Source organism: Aquila chrysaetos, chromosome 9 (genome assembly GCF_900496995.4).
Source record: "Aquila chrysaetos chrysaetos chromosome 9, bAquChr1.4, whole genome shotgun sequence".
Taxonomy (NCBI): domain Eukaryota; kingdom Metazoa; phylum Chordata; class Aves; order Accipitriformes; family Accipitridae; genus Aquila; species Aquila chrysaetos.
Genome location: NC_044012.1, coordinates 24,020,810 through 24,032,219, shown reverse-complemented (window position 1 = coordinate 24,032,219; position 11,410 = coordinate 24,020,810). Strand labels below are relative to the sequence as shown.

The 11,410-nt window shown below is 48.5% G+C and overlaps 1 long non-coding RNA gene across 1 annotated transcript; it reads left to right on the top strand.

The window, feature by feature from the left end:
- On the top strand, positions 1 to 8,096 carry LOC115346013. Its single transcript, XR_003924990.1, has 5 exons — positions 1 to 721; positions 2,966 to 3,115; positions 6,240 to 6,311; positions 7,496 to 7,644; positions 7,726 to 8,096. It is a non-coding gene; the product is annotated as an uncharacterized LOC115346013 (long non-coding RNA).
- The last annotated feature ends 3,314 nt before the right edge of the window (positions 8,097 to 11,410 follow it).

Below are 11,410 nucleotides of genomic sequence, written 5' to 3'. Positions count from 1 at the left end.
CAAGGCTTGTTCTTGCTCCCTGGCAGTACTCTAAAATCGCTCAGAGCTCATGGCCTTGTGCGACATGGACGACGGCTTGGTTACCTCAGCCCTAGTGTTTCCAGTTCTTGTTTACATGCTTTCCTATTTAACGAATAGTTCTGCAGCTAATTACTGATGGGACTATTTATAGCAGCCTAGTTCTCCCTAATAGGTCTGTTTGCTGCTCCCTGCCTGCACACTCCTTTGATATAAATAGAGAGTCAGGGAGGTTGTAAAGCTGGAAGACACAGTGTGCGGTAGGAAATACCAGGGAAAGGGGTGAATCCTTCTCACCCCAGGGTCCTGCTGTCCTCTGCTGTGTTACACCCTCTCTTGCAGACTCGGCCAAACCTCTTATGGGAGGAGGAGTGACTCTCGGAGCCATGCCAGTCCTGACTGTGCCTTGCTATGGGACGAAATGACTGGAGACCTGAATGGCTTGGGGGCCTAGTGTGGCCAGAAGAGGAGCCTGGACCATTGCCAGCAGCAAAGCCAAGAGCTCTAGGGATGCATGTGAGTCTGTAGTGGGCTATAGGGAAGTCTGTGTAGGTCGGAGAAGGGAGATGAGTGGATGAGCTGTGCGAGAGGGCAGCACACCTCAGGACGTGCAGCATAAGCGGCATTGCTGGAGACCCGGGCAATCTTGCCTCTGAGGGAGCTCTGTAGCAGCAGGGGACTGAAGCTGAGGATAGAGGCAATGGTGAGTATTTCTGCAATCCCTTTGCATTTCTCTGGCTGTTAAAGCAGCAGCATTTCTTCACGTTGCCTCTGCTTAGCCAGGGGCTGGCTTCCATCACTTGTGCATCCCTTTTGCTATCAAACTGGAATCCAGAGCTGTGGAGTGGCCCTGCTCCAGGGCGTCTAAGGAGAGATGGGAGATTTGTTTTCTAAAGTTTTCCTGGTTTTGTAAACAACCAGAAGGAAATACTTGACTTAGCATGGGGGTTAGTTGAGGACACTGTGGATGCTACCAGTCTGTGTGGATTCAAAAAGCAGCTGGACAAATTAATGGATGGAAAATGCATCAAGGGCCATTAAACCTGAAGATACCATCTCGGGCTTGGGAAATCCCTGAGCCACAGGTCACTGGGGGACGAGAAAGCATGCCAAGGATGCTAACCCTGTTCTTACAGTCTTCCTTTGCTGTCTGCTGTTGGAAATGGTGATAGGCAGACCAGAGATGGCTCTTTTTAAATTCTTCAAGTCAGTTACTAATCCACATGAGCCACCGTGGCTTCAAAACTAGAATTTTGTCTCTGTGGGAACCCCTATTGTGCTCGGTTCACTTCTAGCCTGCTTCTTCCACTGTTGCTGTGAACCCCCTTCTTGCCTATCAGATTAAAACCAGGAATGAGCCTGACTGTTTGAGAGAAGAGAGCATGTTATCTGGGCTTGTCTGGACACACAGATCTGCATTTCCAAATGGCCTCTGACAAGGGGCACAAATTTCAACAGACTGGAGTGGGTTTCCAGAGAGTTGTCTCTCTTCCCACTGCCTGCTGCAAGTCGATCCCTTGTGCACAACAGTTGCAAACTTATACCCCACTTCACTGGAGGTGGGCAACCAAAATTATTGACCCCATTTGAAAATGTGTAAGTTATTAAAGGAAGTGTGACTCAAACAATGCACTTTAAGGTATTCTAGCGTGTTTGTCTTTACCATGTTGAAAAAGCTGGAATAGCAGATTTGTTTCATCCCTGAAGAAGATGCTTGTTTCTGAAGTTATTTCCACAAATTAGGAGCATATGATGCTCTATCAGTAATGATAATTAAGTGTTCTCATATCGAATTGCAACTTTAGCTGTTCCATGGAACTACTTGTAGGAGAAGGAATTACAGAGCACAGTAAAAGTTAGTGGCTCTGGCTCATTAGTGACAGAAGATTAAATAGTGAATGTACTTCAAGCATTTGGTACTGTTTCCTGAAAGACAAATCGTTAGTGTAATCTGGTTCAGCTTGAAAATAATGCCAGGCCTGGCTGAGGTCTGTCTGCGGGCTGCAAACCCATGTGCAATGAGCTGGAGATGTGTGGAAAACTGTGTGGGGACAAAGCTCGTTGCAGCTCAGGAAAGTGAGAACAGAGCAGGATGGTGTCGGCTGGCAGATATTCCCGAGCAGGGGTCTGTGCACCGAAGGCAATGGGAGGGAGAGTCCTAGGAATCTTCCTCATGCAAAGAGCTCACTGCTGCCTGCAGTAGCTGCAAGTTAACCAGGTTTGCTCAGATCACGGTTTCCCAGCTTGCCTGGAGTGCACAGAGACTTTTTGCCTCTCTACCTTCCCCTGGCTGGGAACGATGCCCGCAGATGCCAAGAGTCAAGAAGAAAGGTAAATGCTGTTGGTCTTGCAGCAGCCAGTGCTGAGAATAAGGCTGTCCAAACAGTGATGAAAACAAATCTCTCTTCACCCCCAAAATGGCAGAGCTTTTGAAACTTGACTCTGGGTTTGATGCTCAGGTCTGTGGTTGCTGAAGATTGGGCTGGACAGAGCCCTGGGGAAAAAGTGCTTCTCTTCACACTCCTCTGGCTTCTGAACACAGGTGCTACACCAATCCAGTGTTGACAAGATAGCAGCCAGATAATTAAGGAGCTCTGCCAGTGTAACCTGCCTCTCTCCAGTTGTCCTGCATGTTTCTTCTGTGTTGCATATTCCCATGCCAAATTTTTAAAAGCTCTGCAAAGATGGGGTGATGCTTGCAAGGCCATTATCATTAGCACTGGAGTGAATGAGCAGGCGGAAGCTGTAAGAGTTGCCAGAGAGAAGCGCAGTGGTGCAGGGACTGTGCAGCCTCATTGGACTGGACAGCAGTCCAAGTGACTGAATCGCTTTGGCGTGGGCTGTCACAGCCCCAAGACCAGTCCTGGAGCCAGGCATTTGTTGCATGCACAGCAGTGGATCCCCAGTTTGCCACTGCTACCTCTTTCCTCCCCACTTTTACCTCCAGATCCTGAGCGTCCCCCATGGCCAGGGTCTGGGTGGCACTGAGCTGGACAACCTCTTCGCCCCCTCATTGGGGTTGGGCCATCTGTACTGTGCTGGGTCTGACTGCAGGGAAAACATCTCAATTGTGAGAAAAAGCTGCAAGAAACCTTCGGTAAGTAGCTTTCTCCCCGTGCACCCATTGGACCTGCATTTAAGCTCAAGCCCTTGCCCTTGGTCCTTGACTGAGCTACATGGCAGGTGTGCCTGTGTCTAGCCCCATACCCAGCCAGTCCTGACCCTAACCTGCTTGGTTTGCCCTTCTTGCTCGGGCTGTTATGGGAGCATGCCCCTTCCTAATGTGGCTGCTGCCCTCGCTTGCCTTGTCCTCACCCTTGGTTCCTGGCTCACCTTCTGTTGCGGAGCAGTCCCGCTCTGCTGCCTGCCTGCAGCCCATGTCATGCAGGCTCAAGAGCCACAGCCCAGCCCAGGAGATGACTGTGCAGCTCTGCTCTGGACCTCTGGGTGTGCAAAGCATCAGATGAGCTCACACAGACTTTTGAGAGAATTGTCTATTCCGTGAGTTGTTTCCCCCCACCCCTACCATGGCACGTCCTATGGGGCAAGGAGAAGCATGGGCTTATGAGCACCCCTCGAGGGGTGGTGACCTGGAAGTGACCAGGACAGCGGTGGGGAGGGAAGCAGGGCTGGGGTGAGCATGGCAGGATGAGAGAGGGACATGCTTCCCCCATGTTTCTGGTGCTTTCCTTCGAGAAGAGGGATGCTGCACCAGAGCTGTGAGCTCGCTGCATCCCTTCCTCCTGGCTCGCGCCCAGTCCCTGCTCCTCCATCATCTCTAATTCCCCTGCCTGGCTGCAGGCAATCTGCAGTATTTCTGCTGGATGTGTGCAGGACCAGTGGCTGGGCTTGTGCCAGCAGCCTCGCCCTGCTCAGACCAGACAGCATCAAGGATCTGCACCGTCATTTAAGTCAGGGTCTGATGAGAATGTGACTCAGTTGGCATCAGAGCCGCAGCATCAGGCAAAGCCATGCAGACGAGGGCGACTGCAGCTCCACTGGCTCCAAGGTGTGATGCTGGGGTGGGATGGGAGCATTGCCTTCCCCTGCTCTTCCCAGGGGCCTGTGGAAAGGACTGCAATTTGTCCTGCAGTGGTAAAGCATCACGTTGTTTCTGCATGTCCAGGGAAAAGCCGAGGATAATCTGCTCTGTACAGCTCCTCTCGGCCCGACATCTCTTGCAGCCATTTGCTCTGCAGCACTTGTGGTGTGGCAGCAGGAAGGAGAGACCAAATGCTATGTGTTCATCTCCTGATATAGATAAACAGATATCTAATGCTCCTGCTATGGGCTGGGCCATCGTGGCTAGCCTGGTCTGTGCCACCCACACCATGGACTTTCAGCACAGCTCTGAGTGGTGTTTCTTACTGGTGAAATCTCTTTTGGGGTGAGGAAGGGCATGTTCCCTGGGATGAGCTTCCTCTGCTGCTGTATCTTCTCATTGAGCAATGTCTCAAGTATGGCCCTGCTTTTCCACAGCTGTCCAGGGAACAGCTCAGGGCAGAGTCTTGTCTTGGCTCCAGACTCCCGTACTTCTTGTTCTAGTTAGACACAGATTCACTGGAATCAGCTCTGTGATGACAGAATTTGCTCTGGATTCAAGTCCCAGCTTGGTTTCAGGACAAGCCTTGGGTTCATAACTGACCTTGTGTCCTAGCTGCTGTGCAAAGAAAACTGAAGGCTGCAAACCGCGGAGCACCCCAGTGCACTTCAGCTCACCCCATGGTCTGGGCAACCTCTGCCAGGATGCATGGCTCCTTGGGGCCTCACTTGCACCAGGCAACACTGCTGGAGAGGGGCTGGTGCTTCTGGAGGTGTCATCGCCTATGTCCAGAGCTCCTGCTTGTGGCAGGAGGGAAGCCAGGGCATCTGGGGACAGGATAGGAGAGGGAGAGACATCAGCAGAGAAGCAGCAGGGCACAAGAGAAAGCTGTGATGGCATCCAGGTATACTGACCCTGCTGCTGCCCAACACCCAATGCTGTTCTGCTCCGCTGGAGCCTTGCTCCCCATGTCTGTCCATTTTGGACAGGAAATGAAATGGGTTTGCATGATGAACATTACCACATTATCAAATCATCCCAGCCTAAAATTAGCCCTTAATGCAGGAAGGGGAAGGGCTTTGCAATGTGGAGCTGAATCAATAACAGCTTCTCTCCATCTCACCATACCTCCCTGTGGCTGTCCTCAGCAGCAGGAGTGACACACTGTGCCTGCGCTCCCCTTTGTTTAAGCAGTGTCAGTATTTGGCTGATGATGTTGAAGCTGAGATAGATTGATACTTACCAGGTTTTATAGTCTTTCATATGCCAGGGGAAAGAATGTCATTCCTTCTGTCCAGAAGCAGACAGAAAGACTTGATGATGAAGGAGAGGAGACAAAATATAGTGCTGGATCAGGTGATAATAAACTAATGATAATCATGAGATGCTATAAGGGAACAAGAAGAGGCACAGGCTCTGACTCACTTCAGTATCTGTCCTGGTTGCTGGGCTCTGTTGTCCCAGCACTTTGAACAACAAAGTAGGATGGGGCTGAGGAAATAATCTTCCTGCAGCCTTGCTGCCCGTTTAACTCTCAGCTGGCTGGGCGTTGCTCGGTGTGTTCATGAATCCTCATCAAAGATTTATGCCCCTCTTTAGAAGTGCTCTCCTTAAGCAACTCCTATTAACACAAGAGGTAAAGCCCTTCAAGGAGTGTGAGCTTTCTGCTATAAGCAGGAGACGAATTATTGCTGTAACCTGCAAAGAAATGAATCCTGCAATGCAAGTGCTGGGACATGGCTCCCTCCCTTGCAGTCTGGCTCCTGTCGGAGGGGGTTCTGGCTTCTCCCACCACTGGCATGAGGTCTTCAGGGCAGGGGAGACACGCCAGAGCCTTGCACTACAGGAGGGAGATGAATGAAATAGTAAATGGAGAAAGATAAGCAGATGGTGATGGTGGGGAGAAGACCCCGGTCTGAAATCACCAGCTCAGCCACAGAACAGCTCATTGGGCCAGAGGGTGCAATCCTTTCTCAGGTCTCCCCTACCAAGACTGAGTCTGGAGCTAGCAAAGGAAATAGATGCTAATGGCTGGAGAAGTGCCAAGCCCTGATTCATGGTGCCCTCGCCTGCCCTGCAGTCATCATTTGAAGCACAGAGGTTTGCTATTTGTAATGAAATGCAACATGTACAAGAGGGTTTTCTCACCTTCTTCCTTCTTTTCTTCCTCCCTGCACAGGTTTGTGAGGACCAGACTTTAGCCGGGAGGTCCTGGAGACAGACTCAAGGCTTCCTGCATCCTTTCTGATAGGTAGCAATCGCAGGGGGCAGGAGGGGCAGCTAAGCAGACAGGTCACCAGTGCCCGTGGGGTTGGACGCCCAGCATTGCCAGGCAGGGCTGTCTGGGGATCTTGCCAGCATGCTTGGGAATGTATGTTAGATGTCATGTCTGTTCTTAGCCTTGTGTGCCCTGTGCAAGCAGCTCTGATTTAGTCCCATCCAATTCATTCCTGTACAAGACATATGTAAATGCACGGTCTGTGCTATTTAAATGGTGGGAAGAGAGAAAGTCTCTTTGAATATTTACGTTGGAGACTATAAAATTTAATCAGCAATATTAACAAGTGAAGAACCCTGCTGAGATTCCCAGTGAATAAAAAGGTTTTGACAGAGAAAGCGAATAACCTGACAGTAGCCGAGAGGGAAGCTAGAGTAAAATTGTTTCAAAGGCAGTTAGTCCAAAGAGATGCGGCAGAGAGCTCTTCCTTTACGGTGCCTTTAAACGAAAGACTCCTGGGAATAGCAGTAGCTGGTTTCACAGTCCTGACTCCCCTGTAGGAAGAGTGCATGTGTGGAAGTGCATACTGTGTGTACGTACTGTGTCCTGGGCGTGAAGAGTGCCTCTGCCCCATGGCTTGGCTGCCAGTGTGCTTTGCTGGATGCTGTACTTCAGCCTCTGCACCACAGGTGTCAGGATTTTCAGGGCATGTCACTGTACCACTTACTGCCACGTTTGACTTTCTGCACACACGCTGTGTGCTTCAAGTGTGCACGGGGTATTTGTAGGTGCAATTTTTCATGAGCCATGTGGAGGATGAAGAGTATGTGTGGCTCGAGTATTGTACAACTGGGCATTATGGTGTGGAGCTGGATGTATTGTCTGCAGACCTAAGCCTGCTGTTAGCTTTGAGGTGGAGAGCTGTGCATGGTTTGGGAGTTGTTGACTTATGGTATGCTTTTGCCATGGTGAAATAGTAGATGAGGCTGGACTGTGCCTGCATACATGAGTAACAGAGTGACTAGGGCCCATGGTGCAAACATCAGAGGGTAGATGGTGTCTGCCACAGCCATGGTTTCAACAGCAAAGGTACTAACCTCCTGGGGAAGCATGCAGATTTTCAGGTGTGTGTTGTCTATCACTGCCAGTGCTTGGGGGAGCACCACAGCGTATGTATAGGCTATGCCCCCAGGCCTATGTGGAATTAATTTTCCTAGGTGCTTTCCAAGGGTAGCCACAGAAAGCCCTTAAGGTTACAAAACAGCTGATGCAGGTTGATGTGCTGGAGATGCAGACATCTCCAAACTCATCCGAATGGAGCTGCCTCCTGGCTAGAAGATCTCTCTTTCTGCAATTACCAGGACAGGTACGTAATAGCTCCTGACATCTCCATTCAGTCAGGGAATTGTATCCTGTGCAAGAGACCAAGCAGAAATTTTCTTCTCAGATCTGGCAAGATGGAACCTGAGCCCATGCTTTCCCTGTGCGCAATGACCAGTGTAGGGAAGAATCACCCTTCTTCACTGCTGCTCGTCCCATTCTCAATGTCTCCGTAAAATGTTTCTGCTTCAGCAGAACAGCAGGTTTGCCTGAATTTTCACAGCGTTAACACTGCTATGATGATGTTTTTACCCTTGCGCAGGATATGCACTTGCTCTGCATGCCAGGAGCAGGATCTCAGAGTATCTCAGCAGCGACAGCATAATCCTGGAGTACCCAAATTGGCTGCTTCTCCAAGAAGTGAACCATGGGCTTCACCTTTACCGTGGAGATGCTTATTAACAAATACGTAAAAGAATAAAAATTGGGCAGAATGCTTGTCTGCATCATAGACTTTTAAATAGCCTTTAACTCAATCTACTACTCAGAGACGAACATTAAATGGCTACAAATGGAACTGGTGGGAAAACACAACCTCATTAAATCCGTACACCATCCATCTCAGGCTGGATGCAAACAAACCTCATGCAGATAGGACTTCAAGCAAAAGAAAAAAAAAAGGAATAACGGAGAGATGCAGTCTCAGCCCAGCAAAGGTCATCATCTCTGGTACATCAATTACTCCCTATCCCTACTGGAGCAGTCTGACTCAACCACATGGGATTCTTGGGTCAGCCTGGAAAAACAAAAATTATGATATTTTAGAAAAGCCCCAAACCAACAAAACCAGTAAATTTTTTATTACAGAGGCAGAGAGATTAAACATATCCTAAATTATACATACATGAGGCTCATTACAAACACATCAGGGAGCTTTGGGCTGGCTATAAAAACATTACAAGGGAAAGCTTTGCAAGTTTGTACGCAGTAAAGAAACCACTGGATAGATGAAAAAACCCAGTAAAACTGTTGCTAAAACTACTCAGCAGTAGAACTCTACTCCTTCTGCTATTTAGGACTGAAGGCTGATGTCCAACTTTAGCAGCAGCCAGACTGAGGGAACTAAAACCTGAGAGAAATATTGCCTATACCAGCCTGTGAGAAGTCCCTCTCTGGGCTCAGAGACGCTGGGGTCGAGTAAAAACTTAGTAGTTCAGACTCGTCCATCCCTCCTCCTGTTGAATTCAGCTAGCAAAGCAAACAGCTCTGTATAAAAGGATGAAAAATGTTTGATATACTAAAATGCAGATAAAACAGGGCACTGGAGAAGGTAGTCCCACAGTGCCACGACACAGAACTGTCTCAGATATCTGGCTAGCAGACACTGAGTCACTGCAAAACTAGAACACTGAGACTTGCAAAACTAAAGCAGATCACCAAATACAGAATTATATTGGATTTAACATGAAGATGTATCTTTCTTACACTCTTTCTATATATTTTTACTATTTTACATAATCTGGTGCAATTTCGTGTTTGGACACTCATTTAGCAAAAGGTGAATACCTACAGGCAGGTAAGTTATTTGTCACATCCCAAACAACACACACAATTTCTGCATGGATGTAACTGAGGTTTGGGAATACAGGTGAGACACTCAGACCCTTGGAAGGGCTGAATGTATTGAAAGCCTGATGAAGATATCAGTAAGCAAATCCCGAATAGCTGAGAGCTGTTGTCAGCAGCCATAGAGGATATCTCTGCAGAAAGAAATAATTACCAGCTTTGGGGCAGAAGGGTGGAGTCAGGAGAGCTTCATAGCATGGAGCATCCTACTGCTGAGCCAGCAGAGAATGCTGCAGAGGTTCATCCATGAACCTTTGCTGGGTGAAGGTCATAAATACCTTTGACACTGGCTTGTGTGGCTGGCTGCCTTTTTTTTGACATGCCAGTAACTAAGCTGAATAATGTGCATCTCCCTGCTCATGTGTTACTGTTACAGGAAGAAATTTCTTCGTGACTCATTCCCATTTTATTCCTCTGACTGCTTGTGAAAAATACAGCAGATATGTGCAGAGAGGTGAAGGCTCTTGCATTTTCCACTGGAGGAGGGATTCATCTTGCTAAGAGTAGACAACGTGAATGTAGATGCCTTAAATTTCCTTCAGAATTGGGAGCTTTTCAGAGACATTCAGTTTGCAGGTGAGGAAACCTATAATCACTCACCCAGCTGAGGTTGTCTATTTGTGTGCTGGGTGTCCAAACACCCTACTGCAGTCAATGGAGACATAGTCAATGCAGCTGCTGGAATCTGGAGAGTGATTCAGCCCAACGAATGCAATGTCTGGTTTGGCCTGACCTGATTTTTGTCCACTGGTGAGGGGTGAGGATTCAGGGCCTGACTGAGTTTCATTAGCTAAGGCATTTAGAGCCATTTGAAATAATGTAGCTTATCCAAGACATCCCCAAGGTCAGTATGGACAGGACTTCCCAGAGACCTGGATAAGCTGCTGGAAGGAGGTAGCATTGCTCACGGTGCCAGACACTAGACAGACATGTCTTCTCTTGCACCTATGTTACATGCAATGCTCCGTCTTCTGCACTGTCTTGGGCCTTGACTCAGTTGTGCAGTCCGCTAAGTGGAAGGCTCTGGAGTTTGCAGCTGATGCCCATCCCTTGTCGATATTATGAATAGACCTTGGGGTGCAATTTGTTCATAGTAATGTTGATGTCCGGGGCTCAGCTGCTCACACTAAAGCTTTTGGTGCTGAGATGCTGTCGTGGTTTAACCCCAGCCAGCAACTAAGCACCACGCAGCCACTCACGCACTTCCCCCCACCCAGTGGGGTGGGGGAAGAGAATCGGAAGGAAAAAGGTAAAACACGCAGGTTGAGATAAGAACAGTTTAATAGAACAGAAAGGAAGAAACTAATAATGATAATAATGACAATAATAATGAAAGGATTGGAATATACAAAACAAGTGATGCACAATGCAATTGCTCACCACTTGCTGACCGATGCCCAGTTAGTTCTCGAGCAGCGATTCCCCTCCCCCCCCAGTTTATATACGAGGCATGATGTCACATGGTATGGAATACCCCTTTGGCCAGTTTGGGTCAACTGCCCTGGCTGTGTCCCCTCCCAGCTTCTTGTACCCCTCCAGCCTTCTTGCTGGCTGGGCAGGAAAAGCTGAAAAATCCTTGACTTAGTATAAACATTACTTAGCAACAACTGAAAACATCAGTGTGTTATCAACATTCTTCTCATACTGAATCCAAAACATAACACTATCCAACTACTAGAAAGAAAATTAACTCTATCCCAGCTGAAACCAGGACAGATGCTCTGGAGTATCCTGCCTGGCCTGGAGTGATCTCAGAAGGTGTACAGTGCATCTCCTGTGGTATCCCAGCACTTCTAATGAAAGCCCAACTGGGCTGTTACTACACTGGCCTCAGGTGATATTTATGCCTGGCCCTGAACACAGCGTGTTCTGCTGAAACCCTGGTAGCAGAGTAATAACCACAACCACCTGCCTCGTTGACTTGAATCTCATGCTTCAGAGGCCATTAGAAATTCTGGAGAACATGGACTTGTGGTACTGAACAGCATCAGCAACAAACTGTGCCCAAAATGAGAAAAAGGGGTTTATTATTAATTTCAAAATTAATGCTCCAAGCTGGTGGAGCATGCTCTGCCATGGTACACCTGAGCTTGAGCTACTGTAAACGATAAGGATTGATTCCTCCTCTCAGAGTGTCTCAGTCAATCACAACTGCCACCAGACCTCTGAAGTGGGGCACACCATCT